Source organism: Petaurus breviceps, unplaced genomic scaffold, assembly GCF_028583685.1.
Source record: "Petaurus breviceps papuanus isolate PSGF00001 unplaced genomic scaffold, PetGlider_PUasm1.0 183, whole genome shotgun sequence".
NCBI classification, from domain to species: Eukaryota; Metazoa; Chordata; class Mammalia; order Diprotodontia; family Petauridae; genus Petaurus; species Petaurus breviceps.
Genome location: NW_027185791.1, coordinates 26,037,596 through 26,061,718, shown reverse-complemented (window position 1 = coordinate 26,061,718; position 24,123 = coordinate 26,037,596). Strand labels below are relative to the sequence as shown.

The following is a 24,123-nucleotide window of genomic DNA, read 5'->3' as shown; positions in this document are numbered from 1 at the left end:
TCCTCCAAACATACCAAATTCTCTTCCCCACCAGGATTAGGACCTTTCCTCCCAGAATAAGCATTATGGAGCCCCTTAAAGTTTTCTGAAAAAAAGAGAAGTGTCACAGGAGCATAAAAGCACATTAAGAAGATTGACATGACAAGGCTCAACCAAAAAGTATTTCCTTTTGTGATGACGATATTTTCTTCTCTGGTTAGTGATCGGTGGTATAAAGGGACGATGGGGCTCATACGGGATAGGCAGTGTCATTTCAACTTGGAAACAAGTGAGTAGCAGGACTCCAAATCTACAGTGATTTTCCATTTATCTTCCACAAAAAGACAAAAAGGAAGTCCCACGTGAATGAGGAGCAAATATGCAGCAAGTCCATCTCCACTTTTTCTCTGTCGTTTCATTCCAGTGTTTATGGGGATGTGTTTTTTCATGATGTTATGTAGGCACCACATTAATTCACTTTTCCAACCCAAAGGCTCGAAAGAACACAAAAGTATTTTTATTGTGACCCACATCCTAAGAATTGGGTTTGTTACCAAAAAAAAAAAATCTGCCATCTCTTTTTTCATGAAAGCAAAAGTTGGAACCAGAGTTAAACGTCCTGTCTAAACGCCAGTCTCCTTAAAATATGTAGCAAGGAGGACCAGGATTTTCTATGCTGATAAAAATGTGCCATTGGATAGGATGAGTACAATGTATACCCAATGAGTTCAGAATATGGGAAGACGTCTCTTTCTCCTGACATACTTTCAGTTCAAAAAGTGACCTGTACATGGTATGGTTCCAGCTTCAAAGGCTACATGGAGAAAGTTTCAAACCCCAAACTTACATATGTTACTCTTGCACTCTCCTCCTCTGCTTTGAACTCATGTCTGAGGGATTTGGGGTGTTGGGACCCCAGGAATGGCAAGACAGAGGTGCCTGGAATGACTTCTCACACTCAAACCTTCTCTTAATCAAGTGGCAAAGAGTTTATTGTAACACTTTAGCAAAAGTGAGAAAGGGTCCTTATGGGAACCTGTGAGAGCCTGAGGATGGTGCTGGGGTTTCTATGGAAAAGGGGCATGGGAAAGGAATGCCAGGGACACTAATTAGGTAATCTAAGGGTCCAAGCGTCCTTGGAAGCTATGGCTGAGAAAGTGTAGGGAGTATGGTAGACATTGAGGGAGTGGCCAGAGGCATTGGGACCTTGGGAGAGTCCTTGGACCAGCCGGGACAAAAATCCTTGGAGCAGCCTCTGTCTGTTCTGATAAGAGAAGGTGCTCTGCAACAAGAGAGAATTTTCTCACAGGGCTGGGGCCTGCCAAACAATCAGGAGGCTTCCAGTGTTCTCAGGGCTGGGGCCTGAGCACCTCATCATTGACATAGAGTGAACTGACCGAGAAACTTGCCTATATGCAGAAGATAAAGCAAGGACCGTTCACGGAGAAGTAATACAGAAGCCGGATAAAGCCCTAAGGCACAGCGTCAGGGGGACTAACGTTCAGAAGAGCTCAGGCTTGGGAGGAGAGCTATCCAGAAGAGGTGTGTGGAGCCATCTGGGGAAAGGAGGAGAATCAAAGGAGGAGGGGGGCTGCTGCTTGGAAGAAACGGGATGATGGCGGAGAACAAGCCTAAGGGGCTGCTGCTCCCTTCACTTTGGGCTTCTGTTTGCTTGACCAAGGAGAAGGCCGTGGCCCCAAGCTAACACTGAAGCAAATGTGGCCAGGACATACAGGGCCTCATAGTACCTGCCTCTCCCTGCTCTGTACTCAGCTGTACAGGTGTGTACCTGCTTTGTATTTCTGTGATTACCTGACTTCTCAATAAAGGAAGAAAGCTCCTACATTCCCTCCTCATCACTCTCACAGAAGTTAGTCCAGGGAAAGTTGCTAGTTAAAATAACTAATTATAGAAATGGTAACAGGCTTTAAGCTTAGAGTTTTCCTCTGAAAGGGGGAAAGTAAAAAGGTATCCAAAGAAAAATATGAATCAGGTATGGAATGGGCTGTTTATTCCAATACAGGAAGAAAAAGGAAAGGAATATATAAATTATAGGCCAGTAAGCTTTGCTTTGATCATTTGGAAAATTTTAGAATGGATCATTAAAGAAATTGTTATTGAGTTTCTAGAAAAAAAGGTATTTAGCATACATTATAAGAGGCCATCATTGCTTTATTAGGGATAAAGGACATCCAAATACATTATTAATGGAACTGTGTATTGACACAAATATTTGGGGAGACAATTTAGAATTTTTTAATAAGGTGACTACTATGTTCATACCTTTTGGGAAAGTAAGAAAGGAAGGAAGGAGAGAAAGAAGGAAGGAAAGAAGGAAGGAAGGAAGGAAGGAAGGAAGGAAGGAAGGAAGGAAGGAAGGAAGGAAGGAAGAAAGGAAGGAAGGAAGGAAGGAAGGAAGGAAGGAAGGAAGGAAAATAAAGGAAAGAAGGAAGGAAGAAAATTTTCCTAACTGGTAGCTCAGACAGTGCTTAGAACTCTTCATCTAAATTAAACCACCTAATGCCAAAGAGAAAGAATACAAGTTAACTTTGGGGGCCATTATATTGGTCCCTAGGTTTAATATAAGCTAATTATCATAACAGCATTAAAATGAAACAAAATGCATAATATTATAAAGAAATTAATTATATTGAAATACAGTTTTCAAATCATTTTTTAAAGAATCAAGTTCATATACTCCAAAGTTAAAAAAAAATCTCTGCTCTCAGGAATTCTTAGAATGTGGGTTTAAGAATGTAGGAGTCATTTGAGGTCATCTTGAAGCCCTTTTTCTAACATAAAGACAGAGTTTGAAGTTTGTACTCCTTCGATTGTGGCAGATGGGAAATACTATGGTAGTTCAGAGAATGAATGGCATAGAAGGAGAGATTACACAAGCTTTTGTTCTGATATCAGAACAAGGACAGGATTTTCCTGCACCTTGAAAATTGGGGCTATCTGCATTTTTAGATTCTACTTTCTGCGTGTTCCTACCCTCTGGAAGTGTTGAACATTCACCATAGCATATAATTTAACTGATTTCAAAAGTCTACAAATATGTACTCTGCAAACTAGGATTTTCTTGGCAGCTTTACATAGTGGGGAGAGAGAGGTCTCTTTGGAATCTGGAATGCCTGTTAGAGTGAAATCTCACTCTTGATACTCATTAGCTTTGTGACCATGGACTAGTTGCTTTATCCATAGTAAACCTCAGTTTTATTCAGGTATACATTGTTTAAATAATATTGTAGTACCTCAATTACACGGATCTTTTTAAGACGCAAAATGTTTTCCACACTTATTGATGCAACATGACTTGGAGAATAGAACACTGGGTGTGGAATCAGGAAGACCAAGATTTGATTGACGTACGTAGCCACTAGTCACAAAACCTAGAGCAAGTCATGTAATCTCTATATGCCTCGGTTTCTTATCTGTAACATGTTAATGTTCATAGCATTTATTTCATAACGCCATTGGGAAGATCAAGGGGAGTCATAATATATATAAAGTTCTTCAGAAATCTGAACTTATGAAATACAGTAGGCCTGTGTTGTGACTACCCCTACAGGGACAGGAAATTCAAGTGAACACTACCCCAGATCTTACAGTTTGTTGATAACTTTTTGCCTTTGGCTCTCCGTTGATTTCTGAAGTGCAGAAACCAGAAGAGTGTTCAGCAACTGGGACATAACAAGGAGTGTGTGAAAGCAAGGTTGAGATGACTTGCAGGATGGGCACCATCCCATTCTTCTCTTCGTTACCTCATGACCTTTTGACTCTGTTGTGAATTGTGGGTTGGGAAATTTAGGCACAACTTGCTCCAAAGAACGGATGAGGCTTTCTGGTAAGGTTATAGAGAAACAAGAGAGAGCTTTGCCTTCCTTTTCTCCGTTGTATGGTCAAGATGGAGTGACAAGGGTCATGCCTTGGAACATGCTCAGAGTTGTCCTTCCTATTTCCAACCAACAAGGGTGCACTAGAGTAGAATTGGTGTGAGTGGGAGGTGATCAACTCTCTTGCTTCTTCATGTGGAGTAAAGTTAAAAAAAACCTGAGTTTTGACATCGTGTGACAAACTTGGTATGTTTTCTTGGAACCTCCTTTAGAGAGACAGGGCATTGAGTAAGTTCCAAGGAGACAGAAGTAGCAGCCCACTTTCATATTTTTACCCCTGCAGTTGTCAGGTTGTGATTGTGTTGGTTTTGTTGCAGTATATTAGACTCAATGTAAAGGGATTTTGTGATGATCAATGGTATTCCTTTCCTCTGAGATTGATTTCCCCAGTATGGACTAAGCTGTGAAAGTTTTCACCTTGGCCCATGACTGTCTTTTCCTTTCCTAGGAAGACATTTCAACATCTTCTTAGGATGGACATGACTAGGCTAGGAGGAAATTTTGTGAGTTCAAGAGAACTGGAGGCCTTGGGTTGGTCCTCAGATTGGAGCTGGCCAGCAGTAGGGAAAAAAAGCTTTTGCATTGGAGAGTAAAGTCAAGTCAACAAACATCTGCATATGCCAGGACTAAGAAAAGCATTGACCCAAGCCCGACTTTTTGGCCACCAGATACGTCCGTAAAGGTGTGAAGATAGAGTAAAATCAAGGTGAAATGTAAAGTGCCTAATCAGCAATCCTTCAAACTGGTTTATGTCCTAACGGTATTTAAGTATCAGCTTCCCAGAAGAATGATGTGGCTAAGTCACTGAATACTCTTTCAAGTTGTTCCATTAATAAGTACTGTCTTTTATATTTGGCATTTCTTCTGTGTGCAAAAATAAACTAACTATCCAATACCTAATTCATGTTGTGTACCAAGCAACTCTGCCCTTCCTTTTTGGGAAACCCTAGTCATGACATATAACTTAAGTGTAAGTAAATTTTCCCATAACACATTGCAATGGAGGCTAGGGGAGATGGTTAAAAAGCCAAAGGATGTGGAAAGAGAACCTGCCCCCTCCTCTAATTAGAGACCAAGCTCTCCAGGACAAAAACATGACCAACTGTACACCTGAGTCCAAAACAGACTCCCATAATTAAGATTATGGAGGTAACTGCACGAAACTCCAACGCCTGTGAATCTAGTAGTAGTTCTTCCATATTAAGAGAGGTTAGTTCAATACTCATATCTCCATTAAGTTGATGGATGACACTTCTTCCATTCTCAAGAGGCCTGAAATGAAAGCAAGAAGTCAATTCTACTGCTCATCACAGGCAGCTCAGGCAGCTGTTTCCTTTCAAATGATTTGTTCCCCAATCGCTTACCATTATTGTTATTACTTATGAACTTTCTCTCTTTATATTAAATAAAATCTAAAAAGTCACTAAAACCTTATTGAGTATAATTAATGAGGGCAGTGGGTAGAGATTTAGCAAGAGGTTTTGATCTTATTTTTAACTTATTAAGGACACATCAGTGCTTTAGCAGCTAACGGAAAAGGAGAGATGAAGAATAGACAGTGATCCCATTTTAAAATCCCCAAAGCAATGATAGCATATACTAAACTGTTGTACTGATGTCATTTACCTAGATAAGCACAACTTTCTGTAAACAAGAAACTTTACAAGCAGATATAAACACTGCGGTATATATTATGTGCATGAATTTCTAGATCAAGTGCAGATATACCCTTGGAGGCAGGGAAAGAAGCCAAATCCAGGAGAGGGGGTGATCCATGCTCTCCAAAGGACACCCTCCCACTAACCCTCCGAGAGCCTAATGACAAGCAAAGAAGTACTTACTGCCTTGTTTCAGCTACTTAGTTGACACCTTCTTCCAGTTCAAGTTTCTTTTGAGCCTTGCCCATCTTTGTTGAGAAATAGAACTTGTGATCTTCTGTTGCTGATGCAACAGGAAGGGGAGGAGCTAATGACCATATATAAGGAGAGGCCCAGGCAGGAGAGAGCAAAACGGAGAAATGAGAGCAGGACTCTTGTGGTGGCAGAGTCGAGAAGGAGAAACTCGTGGTGTCCCAGCACTCTGTTTGTCTGCTCTGCCTGTGTTGATGTTTGCTTGTGATGCTTTGTACAGAAGCCCTGGGACCTCACTGAAAGCCCTGAAGGAGGATTTTCTGGTTGTATGTGCACAGAAGTCCTGGAGGAGGGTTTTGGAGGTCCTGGGACTTTACTGATGATTTGAATTGACCTCCTGGATCTTCTTTGTGGGTCTGTGTTGATTTCTATGTTGATGATCTGTGTTGAGTTGTCAGACCTTGTTGGTGGGTCTGAGTTGATTTCACAGCCAGATAGTGAATTGATGATGGTGCTGGCAATATGTATGAATGTTATTGTGGCTCTGTTAAGCTTTGTCTTCCCAGAAACAGGAACTGGGAAAGATCTGAGGTGGACTGGACACTGTCTACTTCATTGTGGAATGAGAAGTGGCGGAGAAAGTAGACAAGGAGCTGGATGAGGAGCTGAGAGCTGCCTGCCTTTGAATCCAGCTTACAGTTGGATAGATTCAGGCAGGAGCTGGACCCATAAAAATAGAACCATGGAATGTGACAACCAGCCTTGAGTCAAGATGAAAAGACCTCTTCTTGAGTACTTACTGCTGACGGAGAAGATTATGATTTACTGTGATTCAAACTAACCTCTGCAGTGTTTTTTCCCTTATTACTGGGCACAGCTTGTGGAAAACACAAAACTTTGTTATCAAGTCCACTGACTCTTTTTTTCCAAGGTAACCATTTCAAAAATTAGAATCTCACCATTGAGAGGGACCTCAGAAGTCACAAAATCCAATTCAGTTTTGAACAAGAGTCTCTGCCACATCACATATACCACTGAGAAAGTGCTTGTGGCTTGATGAACTCAGGAAAGGCAGAATCCCCACCATGTTCTAAGGCAGCCTAGTCCACAGTTAGAAAATTCTAATTGGTAAGAAATTTTCAAGTCTATATTGGTCTTTCTATTGCTCCCACCAAATAATCCTATTCTTTCCTCTGGGGCTAAGTGGAACAAATCTAATCATTCTTCTAAGTGGCAGCGTTTTGAATGTTTGAACTATAATGTCACTGCTAACGGTATTTTTCATTTCCAGATCTTTCAAATGATCATCAAATGCCATCAGCAAAAGGACCTTTAATATTCTCATTGCTGTCCTCTTAACACTCTATGGTTCAGCAATGTCATTTCTAAACAATAGGGTTTGGAACTAAATACTTTATTTCAAAATCTTTGTTAAAAGGGAAAAAGAAGAAAAGAAGTAAATCAGAAAAGTAAGACTATAACTTTTTGTTAATGAATCTATGTTACATCACAGTCACTTTAACTCATACATTCAAGACTGAAAACCACAGGACAAAGAAAAATAATCACAATTTATTAGCTACAATAGCCACATCTGATAATATATACCATGTTTTGTCAGAGTAGTGTACCACCTCCCTATGGGAGGTGACAGGAGAGAAGGGATGGCCTGCTTCATTACATATTAATCAGAATCTTTATCTTTTAAAAATTACTAAGTTCAGATGACCTTTACTATTATTTTCATTTAAAGTGTTGTCATTTATATATTGTTGTCTTGGTTCTGCTTGTTTCACTTTGCTTTGGTTCATATAATTTGCCCACTAAAAAAAACTCCTCACATTCATAATTTATCCCTCTAAATTATTCCATCGTGTTCATATACACTATGTATAGTATATGTGTGTATCCAGTTCCTACTCAATAAATACCAGGTTTTGTTTTGCTTTGCTTTTTTTTTTGCAGTTCTCTTTGAACTACTACTGCTAGGCACATAGGTCTAAAACAATGAGCTGTTCTCCTCTCTCAGTTTGTCTTGGAGGAGCCATGGAGCTCCATGCAGTCAAGACCAAGTAGACCTCAGAATGCTGTAAACTTTTCCAATCCCAGTGTGTGGGTTTCATTCACTCAACTATACTTCTTGGTTAATAAGAGAGTGGCTCTACTTCAGCATTCATGGAGGGAGGTTTGCAGTGATAATGACACAAAGAAAACATCACTGAACAGTGGAGAGACAATGAGGTGTGGAGACATACAGAGAGTGTCATGGCAGACTGAGTATAAACAGGAGAAGCCTACAGCTCATCTATCAGACCTGGATGGCCATGGTAACCCAAATGGCAATGGTATGATACACAGATTGCTTTGATTGTTTTTTTTTCCTAAACAGGAAAAGAGATACCACACAATGTAAAGAACAGACAAAAGGGACTTTGTGAGCAATGAAAAGCAATTCATCCTGAAATAACTATTTGGAAAGCTCTCACATCTTTTCATATCGAGTGTTGTCTCCTTTTACCAGCAACTCTTTTGTTCACTCCCAAATAATGATGGGAGTTGGGGCAGGGGAGAGCATCATCAATAGTTTTAAGTACCTACAGTGCTAATAATGGAAGTCCCTAAAGGATGTATAATGTTTATGGAGATAAGAGAACTTTAAAACACTGAAAGAAAATAATTATGACCTCCCAAAACATTATGACATTTGAAAGTTTGTTGACTCTTGCATAATAAAGCTCATTATGGGATGTCTCTGGATAATTAAATGGTAGTTGTAAGGAATATCCAAAACAAATAACCAGAACTTCTCTATAGGTACAATGGAAAGGCTTGAATATCTTCTATATTTTGGATATGATGCCATCTTCCCAATGATCTTACTTGGACTCTGGTTATAGGTTTAGTTGTATTGAAAAGTTGCACATATGTAACTAGTCTAAGGACCACCTAACAGCATTATAAGGCACTGAAAAAGAGAAGTGGTGTGGGAGTTCCCTTTGTTCCTCAATTGTGGAGCCAACAGAAAACTTCATAAATGCCCTGAAAGCATGGTTGGCCTGGATATATCTTTTGTTTCAATATTAGCTGCTACTCTCAAACTTGTATGTGGAAACTGGATCCTGAGTTGCTTGAAAATAATGGTCATGTGCTTTGGAAAGGTCCGATACTGTCCTTCCCACCTCCAGATGATGCTTGGGCACAAAAAGCTTGTCAGAACATCATACTTGAATAATTCTGCAATATCTATTTTCTATAGCATATCTCTATTGATGGTGCAAGCATATTGTGCCTCCCCCTTGGTTTCCTGAACTATTTCTGAGAGTTTTTATATCTAACTTCATACCAATCCCAACTCCACAACTGTAAAAAGATAATAAAGAGAGCTTTTTTCTAAAGATGTATGTGTGGCTATGTGTGGCCAGAGGCAGACAGTGGAACTTGAGATGACCTTCAAGTTACTGTAGCTGTTCACAGCCTAGCTGAGTAAGAGATTACAAACTTGTGAGGTTTATTGGTGTAAATTTATTCATTTACTGTCTCAGAATTGCTCATATTACTGATTATTTCCTGTGTGCATGTGTATGAGTGTGTGTGTGTGTGAAGGCAAATGTCATACAACGTCTAGAGTCTATATAGGCAGTCTTGAAACCAAGGAGAACTGATTTTGTGATTCTGGCCAAGTCACTTAATGTCCAAGCATTCTTGGCAACTATTTAAGGCTATAGGTTATAAAGAAGATGCTGACCTACATTAGCAGAAGGAGTTTACTCAACTGGGAATTCCCTGTAGCAACAAACTCACTGTTTCAGTCCCTAACCCTAAGGTAGATAGATACAAAGGTAAACAGAGACTAAAAGTGAGCACATAGACATAATTTTAATTGATTAATGAAATAAATATTTTTAACTTCATAGGATATAGCACTTATCATCTATATGCTAATGTGTACTGCCTAATATATATGTGTACATATATATGCTATGTGTTTACATATTATTCTCAAGAAATTAGTACCTTATAACATACATTATATAAAGTTAAAATTATTTCTGTGTATGACTTATTGAAAAAACATTTCGTTGTATTATATATTTTGTAAAACTGAAAATTGTGTCCGTGTATGAGTTGTTGAAAAAATGTGTATGTGTGCACATGCACGTGTGTGTGTGAGAGAGCATGCACACATAATATTATACATTTTGGGAATAAAGAAAGGGGCCAGTTAGTTTAAGTATACACATACATTTCACCTTCTTAGCTTTGTTAGTATGCCTATCACATTCATGGTCCCTAGAGTCACCTCATTTAACTCTGAATTTATCCAATCAGGCAAACATAAATAATTCAATCCGATCATTTTTGCCTTCCTGATTTCTGTTGTTCCTTATTCTCCACAGTCAACATCATTTCAAAGTTAACAAAGCCAATTTCTTTTCATTCATTCCTAGCAATGCTCACCAGGTTGATGACCTGGAACTTTGGCTGCTTCTTTGGGGCCTTACTGTTATTCTATTTATACCCCAATTGACATTCTCCATACAGACTTTCCTTTTGGTCAAGTCTCTGAGCATTACTTCATTACCTATGTTTTATAAATTTAGAAAGGTGGGGTATTTAGGACAGGCCAAGGAAAATGCAATTAGATACATAGCAAGCTGTTGTACTATTTTAATGTAAAAAACAATATGCATTCTAGAGTGCTGCTCTTCTCTCCCCAGAACTGATAAAGAAAAAATAAAGATAATTAAATCTCATGCCAAATATTTTTATATTTTATATACTTTTATAATATATACTTATAATGTATCCTACAATGTGTGCAAGTATCTTAGGGTATGTTCATATCTCATTACTATCTCATTTATTTGTATCTTTAAAGTCATTTTTTAAATGATTTCATTTCTACATATTTTCAATAATTTTAATTGCACTTATTTGACAGTGTGGATACTGAATTTTCCTTTTTTTCTCTTCGCTTTGCCCGAACTATGAAAAACCAAATAGGACACCCTGGGTTACCTCAAAACAACTCTGGCTTTAGGTTCATGCAATCATATTGAAAAAGTTAATTTACTATTCTGGTCTTATTTCGTTGCTTCTAAATAATGTGGTCTGAAAAAAATATTCAAAAATTATTAACAGAAATCCATATGTAGAGATAACAAAATGGCTTTAGATGTCATTATGGTGTTTGCTTATTAAGGCATGCTAAAAAATAATTCCTAAGCTATTTAGTTGAATTGTCAAACTGGTTTCCTTTAGGAATTTCTTGAGGATTCTTTAATTCTGGTCATTTTGATATATCATTATTTGAATACAATCATCCTGTAAGAATGAGAGCTAAGATACTTTTGTGTGACCAAAAATATGTGTGTGTGTGTGTGTTGCTCAATCACAATGTTTTGGAAAACCCATTCTGAGCTCTAAGTGATTCATTAAATAAGCACTGGCAATTCCTTCTTAGCTAGAAAAAGTAGCGGGACTGAAGTTCACCTTCCCTGTATGACACCCACACTAAGTGGCTGACTCTAGAAAAGTCCTTTAACCTCTCAGTGTTCCAGACAACTTTCTACACCTATCAGAGGCATAACATTTGTTGGTTTTCAATGACAAAAGGAGTTTCCTTAAAAGGGAATTACCTGAAATGAAGGGATAGGTCCAGACTAAAACAAGAATTTTATCTTAAAGTTAGCAAATACTTTTGTGTCTATTTCCACAAGTTACACTTGTCAAAAGTAAAGTAAATCACAAAGAAACAGAGCAGAAACACCACCAAGATATCTGGGTTTCAAGAAGAAAAAGAAAATTCATAAGCAGATGCATTATATGCCTTGGTGAATGTTTTTGAATATTGGGATTTTTTGAGGTTTTATTAGAACAGATATGTTTTCATTAAAGGATACCTTATAAATTTCATAAAGTTACTAGGAAATTAGAAAATACCATAAATGAAAATAAAATCTCTTACAAATAATAAAAAATATAATGTTTGACTAGAGATGGCGTCAAAAAGCTATGAGAATAAGCAAGAACGAGACACTCCGCCATACCGCATTTTTGAAGAGAGGAAAAGGTGAAATAACTTTATTATTCCTAAAATCATAGGATCATTGATGTAGTACTAGAAGAGCCCTTAAAGGTAATGAAGTCCCACACTTTCATCTTATAGATGAGGAAACTGAGAAACAGAGTTTAAGTGACTTGATTAACTTTACAAAGTAAATAAAAGTTCTTTTTTTTTTTTTTTTTTTTGGAAATAAGAGTCCTGATTGGAACCAAAGTCTGATTCTTACTGTACATAATTATCCTGTGGGTAATAATAATTAAACTCTGGTATATCTGAATCCCTGTGATAATGAGCCACGTTATAGATGACCACTGATTTTAAACCCTTCCCCTAATCAATGCTGTTCCTCTAGATGAGAAGACCAATTGTCTAGGTCAGAACTAAGTGGATTTAACTTTGTAATAGCATGGTCATCTTTTTTTTTTTTTTTGCAGTCTGTTATATATTTAATATATATCGTACAAAAGTTTTTATTTTTGAGATGAATTATTTTCATTTTGAAAGTAAATGTTAACTATTTTGATGTATTCATGTTATATAGCATCTATACATATGTCTTTCTGAAATCCCAATTTACAAAATGTCTTTGGCATAAGCATGATAAATTTCAACCCATCTAATTTCTAATGTGGCTCATTTAAGTCAGTTCCTTTTTAATATACTTTTTCATGTGCTTTTTTCTTTATTTTTTTAAAGTATTGGTTTGTGGCTTTATTGGCATAATAAGTTACTAGTGTGGAAATTCCACCCAGAGATGCAATTGTATTACAATGTATTAGCATTTATTAAATTCTTACTATGGGCCACAAATATGCAAACAAATGTAAAAGGTGAAATAGTCCTTGTTCTCAAGGAGCTCACATGCTAATTGCGGGAGATAATACATAAAAGAGAGTTCAGTTTTCTAGGTTGATGGAAAATTTCAAAAGTCCCAAGATCACACAGTGACAGGATGAATAGAAAGGCTGAGGGATACTTAAAATCCATTATTGTACCGAATGACTGTGGAAAGGGTGAGAACATTGGGATAAAGTGACAGATAGTAAAACTTCATGGTCTTTCATCTTATTGCAAGGATTAGACTTCCATGGAATACTGTTGAAGGGATCAATAATGTCACTTTTCTCACCCATCCTATCCCTATCCCATGAGGTATGGGTAGCCTATGGTCACGAGAAGGAGCAAAGGAGAGGCAAGGGGGAGCAACGAAGGAAAGTTGCAATTGTGGCATTTGCTTAGAGTACTGAGAGATTAAATAATTTTCCCAAGTCACATACATGGCTTGTATAGGTAAAACCCAGGACTTCTTGACTGCAAGACTGGCTTCTACCCATGATGCCATGTTCCCTCTTGTCTTAATGCAAGTTAAAGCTACGAGCGACTTTGCGGACACCCTGTGTTACAAAGGCAGATTTTTTTTTTATTAACAAGTATGCAATTTGCTCTTCCTTGAGAGGTAATATTTTAATGCTACAACATAAAATATGGAACAGATTATTTGATTATTTTAGGGAAAAAACAAATTTAATTACTTCCTTTTGCATTTTATGAGTCAACTAAGGTTTGAATTTGTGGATATATTATTTTGTGATGATTCTCATATTTTAGATAAAAAAATTAAAAGCAGTAAAAAGTTGTTCTATAAAAGCAGAATGATCATATATGTGTGTGTATGAGTGTGTTATTCGTGTACAAGCATATCTCACTTTATTGTGCTTTGTAAATATTGTGAGTTGTTCTTTTTTTAAATAAATTGAAGGTTGTGGCAACTTTGCATCAAGCAAGTCTGTTCTGCCCTTTTTCCAACAGCATATGCTTATTCATGGCTCGGTGTCACGTTGTAGTAATTCTCACAATATTTCAAACTTGTCCATTATAATTATTGTGTTTGTTGTGGTGTTTTGTGATCAGTGATCTCTGATGTGACTCCTGTAATTGTTTTGGGATGACACAAACCACACCCATAGAATATGAAGAACTTAAAATAAATGTTATGTGTGTTCTGACTGTTCTACCAAAATCAGCCATCCTCCCCCCTCTCTCTCTGTCTCTCTCTGTCCTCTCTCTGTGTCTCTGTCTCTCTCTCTCTCTGTCTCTGTCTCTCTGTGTCTCTCTTTGTCTCTGTCTCTGTCTCTCTCTCTCTCTCTCTCAAGTCTCCCTATCTCCTGAGATATCACAATATTGGAAATTAGACCAATTAACAACTTTCCAATGGCCTCTAAGTATTCAAGTGAAAATAAGAGCCAATCAATGTAACAAACTTCATTGTTGTCTTATTTTAAGAAATTGCTGTAATCACCCCAACCTTCAGCAATCACCAACCTGATAAGTCAGCAGACATCAACAATGAGGCAAGATCCTCCACCTGCAAAAAGATTACAACTTGCTGAAGGCTCAGATTTTGGTTAGCATTTCTTAGCAATAGTTTTATACTAATATATGTAAGTTTAAGATATACATTTAATAGATTACAATAGAGTGTAGGCATAACTTTTATATGCTCTGGGAAATCAAAAAAGTCATGTGACTTGCTTAATAAATATGTTTTATTGTGGTGGTCTGGTAATAAATCAAAAAGCCCTCCAAGGTGTACCTGTTCTGTGTGTGTCTGTGTTGGAATGTTTTTCAGCAGATGTTGTCTATCCAGAGCTTTTTAAATTACCCACAATTTAAGAAACACTGTCTAGAATTAGGTTTTGCTTATGGAAGCTGTGGGCCAGGATTGGGGAACCTGCAGCCTCAAGGCCACCTGTGACGTTCTGGGTCCTTGGGTACAGCCTTTTGACTGAGTCTAAGTTTTATAGAACAGATCCTTTTATTAAGAGGATTTGTTGTGTGAAGTTTGGATCACTGGAAGGGTGGTACTTGAGCACCTAAAGGGTCCTGTGTCTAGGCCATTAAGAATAGAATGGATGAAGAATGCAAATGCTAATGGTGATTTACTTAAAGCAATTCAATTCATGCAGTTAACATATATTCAACGGTAGAGAATAACATTGTTTCTGAAATGATTATAGCTATAATGGGGGGTGGAGGGGAAAGAAGCCTTTATCACTTGGGAAGTTAGTTACTGCTTTGCTACAGATTCCTTAATGTTCAGAAGATGGGAGAAACTTTATCAGTTGGGGCGAAAAGTTGTCCCTTGTTTTCTGAAATGATAACTGCAGTGAAAGAAAGGAAAACTTGATAAATTAGAAAAAGAGTAATTGTTTTACAGTCTTCTTTTTGTTCATAAATGGCCCACAAAGTGAATTGTTTAATGATTTAGAAGATTATTATAGGATTCAAAGACTTTTGTTGAGGTCAGGTTATCATCCAACGTTTAAACCATTTTCTTAAACTATGTTTCACAGAAGAACATTTTAAGGTGAATATCTTGAAATTATTTTTAATATCCCCTTAAACCACATAGAATATTAAGTTTTATCAAATAATCTTAAATAGTTAGTATAAAACACATAAGCAAGTTTAAATTGTTTTCCACGCTTAAACAAAGAAGGAATTCCCTTCAGGTAGTATTAGATGTTTAAAATTTTATAAAGAAACCTATTTGGGGGCCTCAATTAGAGGGTTGGCCCTAAAAAAAAGGGGGAGCACATTATAGAGTGTTATTTTTTAAGTTTCAACACATATGTGGGTTTTTAAGCACCCTGGTTATCTGAAGGAGTGGCCTCTCCAGTTTCAGAATTGCTTAGTATTGGATACATTGAAATTACTTCAGATGTTAATTAGAAAAAATGAAAACAGCTCAGATAGATTTTTTTTCTCTGAAATCTTCAATTGTCATTCTATGAATACAATCCTGAATGCATAACCAACAATAGTTATTCTGTTCATAAAAATTTATTTAATGAGAAACCTGAGATTACACTGCTTTACTTTGTAGCAATCAAATTTTGCATTCCCTCGATATATATAAACCTTTTTTAAATGATTAAATTTGCCTGTGTTGAAACAGTAATGGCCTATAATTTTGAATAAACATGAGCAGTTAAATGGAATGATTGTTTTATGGAAATTACTTTGGCGAGAGCCCAATTTTTCAGGGTACTGTTATTATGTAAATTTAAATAACTTTTAGCTAATAATTACATTAAACAACAATATAAATACTATAATAAGGCTTCGTTGAATTAAACAAGAAAATAATTACCAGTGAATTAAATTAAAACTTGAATTTTATCTGACATTATCCCATATCCTCACACATTTTCCCCATACTATTTCTTCAATGATACTTCAGAACTTTTTGAAATTTACTTTGTTTTGGGTCACAAAGCATATTTATTTTCTTTAAATTTCAAATAAATATATTTTCTAATGGTTTCTGAGACAAAATAACCTTTAATTTGCATGAAATTTGTAGATAAGCATTTGTTGGAATATCAGGTTTTTCCAATACTGTGATAAAAAAAAAAAAGGTTATGAAAACATAGCATTGCAAGTAGAAAGGGATTCAGTAAGGAGACTCAGAGTCTGACCTCACCACTGATAGGAACTAGTTTGGTGACCTTAGTTGACCAAACCTCTCCCAACATCATTTTCTTAATTTTGAAATGAAGCCTTTCTTTCTTTCTTTCTTTCTTTCTTTCTTTCTTTCTTTCTTTCTTTCTTTCTTTCTTTCTTTCTTTCTTTCTTTCTTTCTTCCTTCCTTTCTTCCTTCCTTCCTTCCTTCCTTCCTTCCTTCCTTCCTTCCTTCCTTCCTTCCTTCCTTCCTTCCTTCCTTCCTTCCTTCCTTCTTTCTTTCTAACTTTCCCAAGTCACATACATGGCCTGTGTAGGTAAAACCGAGGACTTCTTGAGAGATTCTTTTAACTTTCCCCAAAACTGTAACAGCAAGCACCCTGGCATACCCAGGATGGCTGCTGGCACAGTTTCTTTGATCTCCTTTTCTAAAGGAAAGCAACTAAAAAGGGCTTAACAATCTTACTTTAATCAAACATATATATCATGTATTTAGTTCAGGGGGAAAAGTCAGCATCCGGAACTTCGGAAAATACAAACAGAAATTACAAGCAGACAAAAAATACAGAGAAAATAATACAATTCAACAGACCTCCAGACAGGCCTTCTAGCTATCTGACCATTACATACATACATAGTTAGTTACCTGAGAAACACCAACATCTGGGTCTTCAAAGCCAGGGGGCTCCTTAACAGCTGCCCAGAGTCTCATCTGGCTAAATCACACAACTCTCCCCATAAGCGAGCCCCAAAGCAAAACCTCACCTCAGAGTACAAATGTGCTTCGTCAGAGTCAGAGGACATCATAACCTTCATCCACTGCCTAATTGCAAAGTAACAAAGGTGTGAACCTTCCTGAAAAATGAGACTCCCCTAAGCAAGCTTCTCCAGCTCCAAGTGAGGTCCATTAAGGGGCAGGAAAGATCTTCAAATTCCCTGACCATTACAAACATTTAGCACAGTGATTGGCATGTGAATTAATTTTCATTCATTCATTGATTTTCCTGGCTACACTTAATGAATTCAAGACTCTAGCCAGGAAAAACAGCGACAATAATATCAACAGGGTATTTGAAGCCCTAATATATGTAATATTCCAGTGGCATTGGCAGTCATCTTTGAAATATAGTGGCAGATGTATGAAGAAAATACTTTCAATATCTTCATTATTCCCATTAATTGCAACCTAGCTGTAATACATGCGCAAAAATCAGATTTATCATTTTACTTTACATTTTATTTTCAAATAATATCAAGTATAGCATACAATGAATGAACTAGAAATTTATCTGAATAGATACAATAAAAAAGAAGTAATCAGTTGAGTGGTATGTTACATGTATTACAACAAAACATTTTATAAACCACTTTATCCACTGGCATAATAAGATCTTAAAATGTACTTTCTACAACATTAAGCAATGCTTCTGGAAATTATTACATTATCCAAAACAACATATGCAACCAAGTCAAAACTCCAGTTAATAATTGAATTGGAGAAGAAAAAAAGACATTTTAAAATGAATCCTTAGGGCAAGATTAATCTAACAATAGCATACAGAAAATTATAGCAAATTACCTGCCACCTGTAAGTTCCTTAATTGTATAATATTATAACAAACAAATTACTATATTTTCATGGGAAAGGGAAATATGTGCTATATGAAAGGAAATACTTTTAAAATATCTTCAAATGGTAGTTATAAATTCTCTAAAGTAATATTCAAGCTTTGAAAATCACCAAAGCAGTATATTCACCAATATTGTGTTGAATATGCTGTAAAGAAATCATGATCTTTATTTCTCCCTATTATACCAAATTTTAATTAAAAAGAATAATCATTAGGTATTTGAATTATTTTTTTTAATTTTATGAGTTGACATGAAAAAGAATTGTTTCAAGATTTTTGAATATCTTTGTTTTTTGAATTTTATGGATTTATTTTGTTTTTATATTACAAATATTGAGAGATTATTCCTGCTTTGGGAGAGGTCTCTTGTAACAAAGAAAAACTAATAATATAGTTATTTATCTGAAATTATATGTCTTAATTCACATGTGGTGCACCCTCACATCTTTCTATTTTTTTTTATTAACACAAATCTATTTGTCTCCCTCTCACTCCCATCTCATAGCAGAAAAAAAGAATGAAAAAATATTGTAATAAATATTCATAATCATGCAAAACAAATATCCTGAATGGATGTATATGAAATACGTTTCATTCTGCACCCTAAATCCATTACCTTTCTGTCACAGATAGTATATTTTTTTTTAAAGCAATTGGGGTTAAGTAACTTGCTCAAGGTTACACAGCCAGTTATTATTTCTGGGTGTGGTGCTGAGTATCTGAGCCCGGATTTGATCCAGGTCATCTCGACACTGGAGCCGGTGCTCTTACTCGCTGAGCCACCTGGCCGCCCTAAGCAATTGGGGTTAAGTAACTTGCTCAAGGTTACACGGCCAGGTGTTTCTGGGTGGGGACAGTATATTTCTTAGTTAATCTATTGGCCTCATGAGAGGTCATTGTACTGATCACAGTTCTTACAACATTCAAAGTTGTTTGTTGGTTGGTTGGTTTTACAATGTTACTGACACTGTATAAATTATTTTCCAGGTTCTGCTCATTTCATCCTTCCTCACTTTATAAAAGTTCTCAAAATTGTTCATTTTTATTGTATTGATGTTACAATGTAAATTTGTAAATTGTTCTGAATCTCCTTACTTCACTCTACATCATTTCACATCTTTCTAAAGATTATGAGATTGGACTAGGTTTCTAAGATTTAGTCCAATTCTAACTCATATGTATTCATCTAATTACATAGTATTTGGCAGACTTTCAGGGTCAGCACTTCTTCCTAGGTATGCCTTCTTAATATACAATGCTACCTCCCCCTTCGCCTTTTTACCTAGCCTGCTTCCTTTGAATAAAGCACACCTTTCCAGAACCATATTCCAGTCATGGGTTTCATCCTTCCAAGATTCAGGAAAATCTATGTTATAAAATTTACCTTCTTCTGTTCAGACCTCTATTTCTTCTTGCTTGGAACCTACATTTTCAGGATATATCTCTGGATATTTGAGGACATTTATTCTACTCCTAGCTTCTCTCTTAGAATGTTTTTTTCCCATAAGTTTCTAGGTATCATAATTGCTATTCTTTGTACTTCATCATGACTTTTCTCCACTGTATTTTGCTGGATATGCTTAAGACATTTCTTCACTTCATTCTTCTAAATTTAGCTCTCATTTAAGTTAGTGAAAGTTGATCGTGGTCAAGTCACTAAAATGAGGACAATTAATATTAGGGTTGCCTTTTTGTTTAAGCTATTGTGAGGATAAATGAAGGAAATATGCGTGAAGCATTTGAGAAAAAACTTTAAAAGTCTTTGTTTATGTATAGTACCTGGAACCCTTTGACTCTTTGTCATAATCATCTTTTTCAATCTTTGCCTCATGAGCCTCCACTTCTGATGAATATCCATGAACCAAAATAGAATGAATCCCATGATATCACAGTAAAGGAAAGGATATTTGCTTAAAGGAGAATACGGGATTAAAACACAAGGAACAATCACTGTAACCATTCTTTCCCATAGGAGTACTACAGCTAGTTCCTGATCAGTTCAAATAACGAATCCCCTCACGTGGCTGCATGTATTTGATTTTTCACTATTTGTTATTATAATTATGTAAAATATGTTCATTGCTTCTAGCCCAATGGAAATATGTAGTTTGAATCCAAATAATGGCACCACATCAAGGGGATACATTATTCTTGCTAATCAAGACCTAGCTGTACCTTAGCATAAGTCTCCCAGGAAACACTGCTGTTGGACACAGAGTAGCTACTGGGGTCTTCCCTGGCCTTGTCTTCAACACTGTGAGAACAGCACACATCCAATCCCCCCTGGAAGGATGATAGGATAATACCTGTAAGCATAGGGAGCCACCCTGTGCTTCTCGGCACAAGAGTTTAGGCAAAGGACATTCGTAGCGTCTGAACCAATACCTGGAAAGGCTGGTATTCCACAGATGACCAAGGCAATGGGGTCAAGGTCTAGTTGGCATTTTTTCCACATCTCTCACTCTGGTCCATACGCCAGTCCTTATCTTGTTCAACTAAAAGACTCCTCTAATCCTTTCAAATTGGATGGGAGTTCCGAATTCTACTCCACCCAGAACTTTGGGAAAGACAGTTTCTAAAAAAAAAATTGTCTGTTAGAAAGTATTACATACTCACCATGAGTTAGATGTTGGGTAAAAACGTATAACAAAGTGAAACAATGAATACGCATAAAGGGTTGACATTCTAATGGAGGAGACAACAAATATGTGTGTGTGTGTGTGTGTGTGTGTGTGTGTGTGTGTAATGTATATAATACAATATAAAGTCTTTGCATATATACATGTGTATATTTATATATTCACATATGTACACACTTTATATCTATGTATATAAATATACTTAAATATATTTATGCTGTGTATATATACTTTATGTATATGCTATATATATGCATATAAATGCTATACTTCTTTATGTATATGTATAAACACATATATCTACATGCCTTTACACACAAAGCTACGTACAAGGGAGCGGGGGAAGCCTGTCACTAGCATTGATCAGGCAAGGATTCCTGCAGAAATGATGGTTTTTTAGCTCCTTTCTTAGAAGAAGATACAGTCTATCTGAGGTTTAAGTTAGGAGAGCGGGCTTTCCAGGGATGGGATATGGGCAATTGCAATGGTAATAGGAATTTGAAGATCTTCCCTGTCTCTTAATAAGCCTAGGTGAATTTGAGGACCTTTCCTGATTTGAAAATATACTCTGCCCCCTATTAGGCTCAGGTGCTCCCGTGGAGTCTGTGGTGGGAGGCCTGCTTTTTAGGAAGGAATAGCTTTTGTTACTTTGTAATCAAGGGGGGGGGTAGCAAGACTTGTGATGTTCTCTGACCTTGGAGAAGGCTATGTTATACATCTGAGGTGAGGTTTTGCTTTGGAGCTCACTTTGGAAAGAGTTGTGTGATTTGGTCAGATGAGACTGTGAGCAGCCATTGAGCCCCCTGGTTTCAAAAACCCAGATGTTGGTGCTTCTCTCTCTGGTGACTAACTAGGTATGGATACAATAGTCAGACAGCTGGAAGCCCTGTCCGTTAAATTGTGTTATTTTTCTCCGTATTTTTGTGTGCTTGTGACTTCTGTTTATACTCTCTGAAGTTCAGGGTGCTGACTTTTTGCCCTGAACTAGATAAATGATATATGTTTGATTGATTAAAGTAAGATTGTTAGCCCTTTTTGAGTTGCTTGCCTTTAGAAAAGCAGATCAAAGAACCTGTGCTAGCAGCCATCCCGGGTATGCTAGGGTACTTGCTGCTACAAATGGCATAGTCATACAGGTGCTGCAAACTAAAAGGAAAGTATGGGGCCTAGGATAACTGTTTCCCAGTTTTGGTAGCAGTGGCTCTGTGGAGCTATCTAATAGGAATGCAGAACTGCCTGCATGCTGACTTTGATGAGGTGACAGCAAGAATGGTGAGGTGCCAGCATTGGCACTAGGGCAGAAGCCAGGAGCAGCTGCCTCCTGCAGGAGCAGGAGGAACCCCAGAGTTCAGAATTCAGCCACAGGACAAGATAAGGACTGAGCAGAAGGCAGGATGACTGAATGTGTTTCCTTGCTGCATCTCACAGTTTGGGACCCAGGGGGAGGATGGAGTTGTGTTTTTGGGGAATGGGTGAGGGGAACCGCCGTGGACCCCCAAGAGAAACCCACCCTGTTGGTTTTGTTGCCCAGCCACCTCTCAGGAAGTGGAAGTAGGGGCTGGAGCAGTGTTAAGACTGGGATGTGGCTCATGGGAACCTGCACCTGAGAGTGCCAGGAGGAAGCCTCCAAGGGCAGTGTGGGGGAAAGGACACCCCCCCAAAAGAACTTTATTTGGACATTTTTGTTTTGTCTTGAGAGGATTATAATACTGTGTGTTTTGTGTTTGTTTAAGGCTGTGTGGCCACTCTGGTAATGAGTTATGATGTTATGTATCTGGCAAATGTGATGTGTTTATTTTGTGGGCATTGCGCTGTACTTAAGAGATGTTAATACTAATTCAGATATAAGTTGCCTATGTAATAGGCATGACAGATGTTGGGGCCAATATAACAGTAATAGGCCCCTTAATAAACCTAGGTGAATTGAGCATCTTTCCTGGTTTGAAAATATACTATGTCCCCTAATAGGCTGCAGGTGCTCATATGGAGCCTGTTATGTTATAATGGCAAGCACAGAAGTAGTTCACACCTGGCTTCAGCTATTGAATTAACACCTTGTTTCAGTTCAAGCTTCTTTTGAGCCTTGTATCAAGTCTGGTAAGAAACAGACCATGTGAACCCCACAACTTGTGAACCCTAGAACTCATGAACTCCTGCAACAGGAGGGGGAGGATCTAATGACCATAACAAGGAGAGGCCCAGGCTGGAGACAGCAGAACCGAGAAGAGGACTCTTGTGGTGGCAGAGTCAAGAAGGAAAACACTTGTGGTGTCCCAGCACTCTGTTTGTCTGTCTGTGTTGATGTTTGTTTGTGGTACTTTGTACAGAAGCCCTGGGACCTTACTGGAAGCCCTGAAAGAGGATTCTCTGATTGTATGTGTACAGAAGTCCTGAAGGAGGGTTTTGGAGGTCCTGGGACTGTACTGATGATTTGTGTTGACTTCTTGGACCTTGTTTGTGGGTCTTTGTTGATTTCTGTGGTGATGATTTGGACCTTGTTGGTGGGTCTGAGTTGATTTCATAGGCAGATAGCAAATTGATGATGGTGCCGACAATGTTCATGAATATGTTTGTGGCTCTATCAAGCTTTGTCTTGCTAAAAACATGAACTTTGAAGGACTTGAGGTGGGCTGAACACTGTGAACTCCATTGTGGGATGAGAACTGGAGGAGGAGCTGGACAAGGAGCTGGGAGCTGCCTGCTTTTGAACTCAGTTGCAGCTGGAGATGGGACCATGGAAGAGGAACCATGGAAGCCGAGAGCCAGCCTCAAGTCAAGCTGAAAGAAGACTTTACTTGGATACTGTGTGCTGACTGAGAAGATTATGATTTACTGTGATCTAGGGGTGGAGAACTTTGACTTTTGTACTTTGTGATTGAATTAAGGATTTTGTGATTGACTAAATGAATGTACTTTGTTTAGTGAAAACTATGTGGCCATTTTAGTGACAAGTTGTTGAGCTGTGACATGGTGAATGCTGTATTTTGATTTTCTATGATAAGCTGTAACATTGATAAGCTTGATTTTCTGTGAATGTTTTGCTCAGATTTATTATTGAAAAAATAGAGAGTTCACTATACTATGCAATCAGAACCTTGAAAACTGTTCACAGCAGCATTCCTCTGGAAAGCTGCTCATGCGTGGCTTTACAGATGGAAGGCTTGTTTTTTTAGGAAGGCACAGCTTTTGTTACTTTGTAGTCAAGTGGGTCACAGAGCTTACGATATTCTCTAACCCTGAAAAAGGTTATATGTATACCTCTGAGGTGAGATTTTGCTATGAGGATTGCTTTGGGAAGAGTTGTGTGATTTGGTCAGATGAGACTCTGGGCAGCCATTGAGCTCCCCAGGTTTGAAAACCCAGATTTTGGTGACTAACTAGGTCAGTCAGCTAGAATCCCTGTCTGCTTAATTGTGTTATTTCCTCTGTCTGTATTTGTTCTGCTTGTAACTTCTGTTTGTATTCTCTGAAGTTCAGGGTACTGACTTTCCCCCCTGAACTAGGTAAATGATATGTTTGATTGATTAAAGTAAGATTGTTAACCCTTTTTGAGTTGCTTTCCTTTAGAAAAGCAGATCAAAGAACCTGTGCTAGCAG

The 24,123-nt window shown here is 37.5% G+C and overlaps 1 protein-coding gene and 1 pseudogene across 1 annotated transcript in view; both read left to right on the top strand.

Moving 5' to 3' along the window:
• The window catches only part of CNTNAP4 (contactin associated protein family member 4), a 598,489-nt gene that overhangs the window by 63,790 nt on the left and 510,576 nt on the right, over positions 1 to 24,123 (top strand). The gene's annotated exons all lie outside the window — the stretch shown is intronic.
• On the top strand, positions 223 to 953 carry LOC138160904 (NKG2-D type II integral membrane protein-like; annotated as a pseudogene).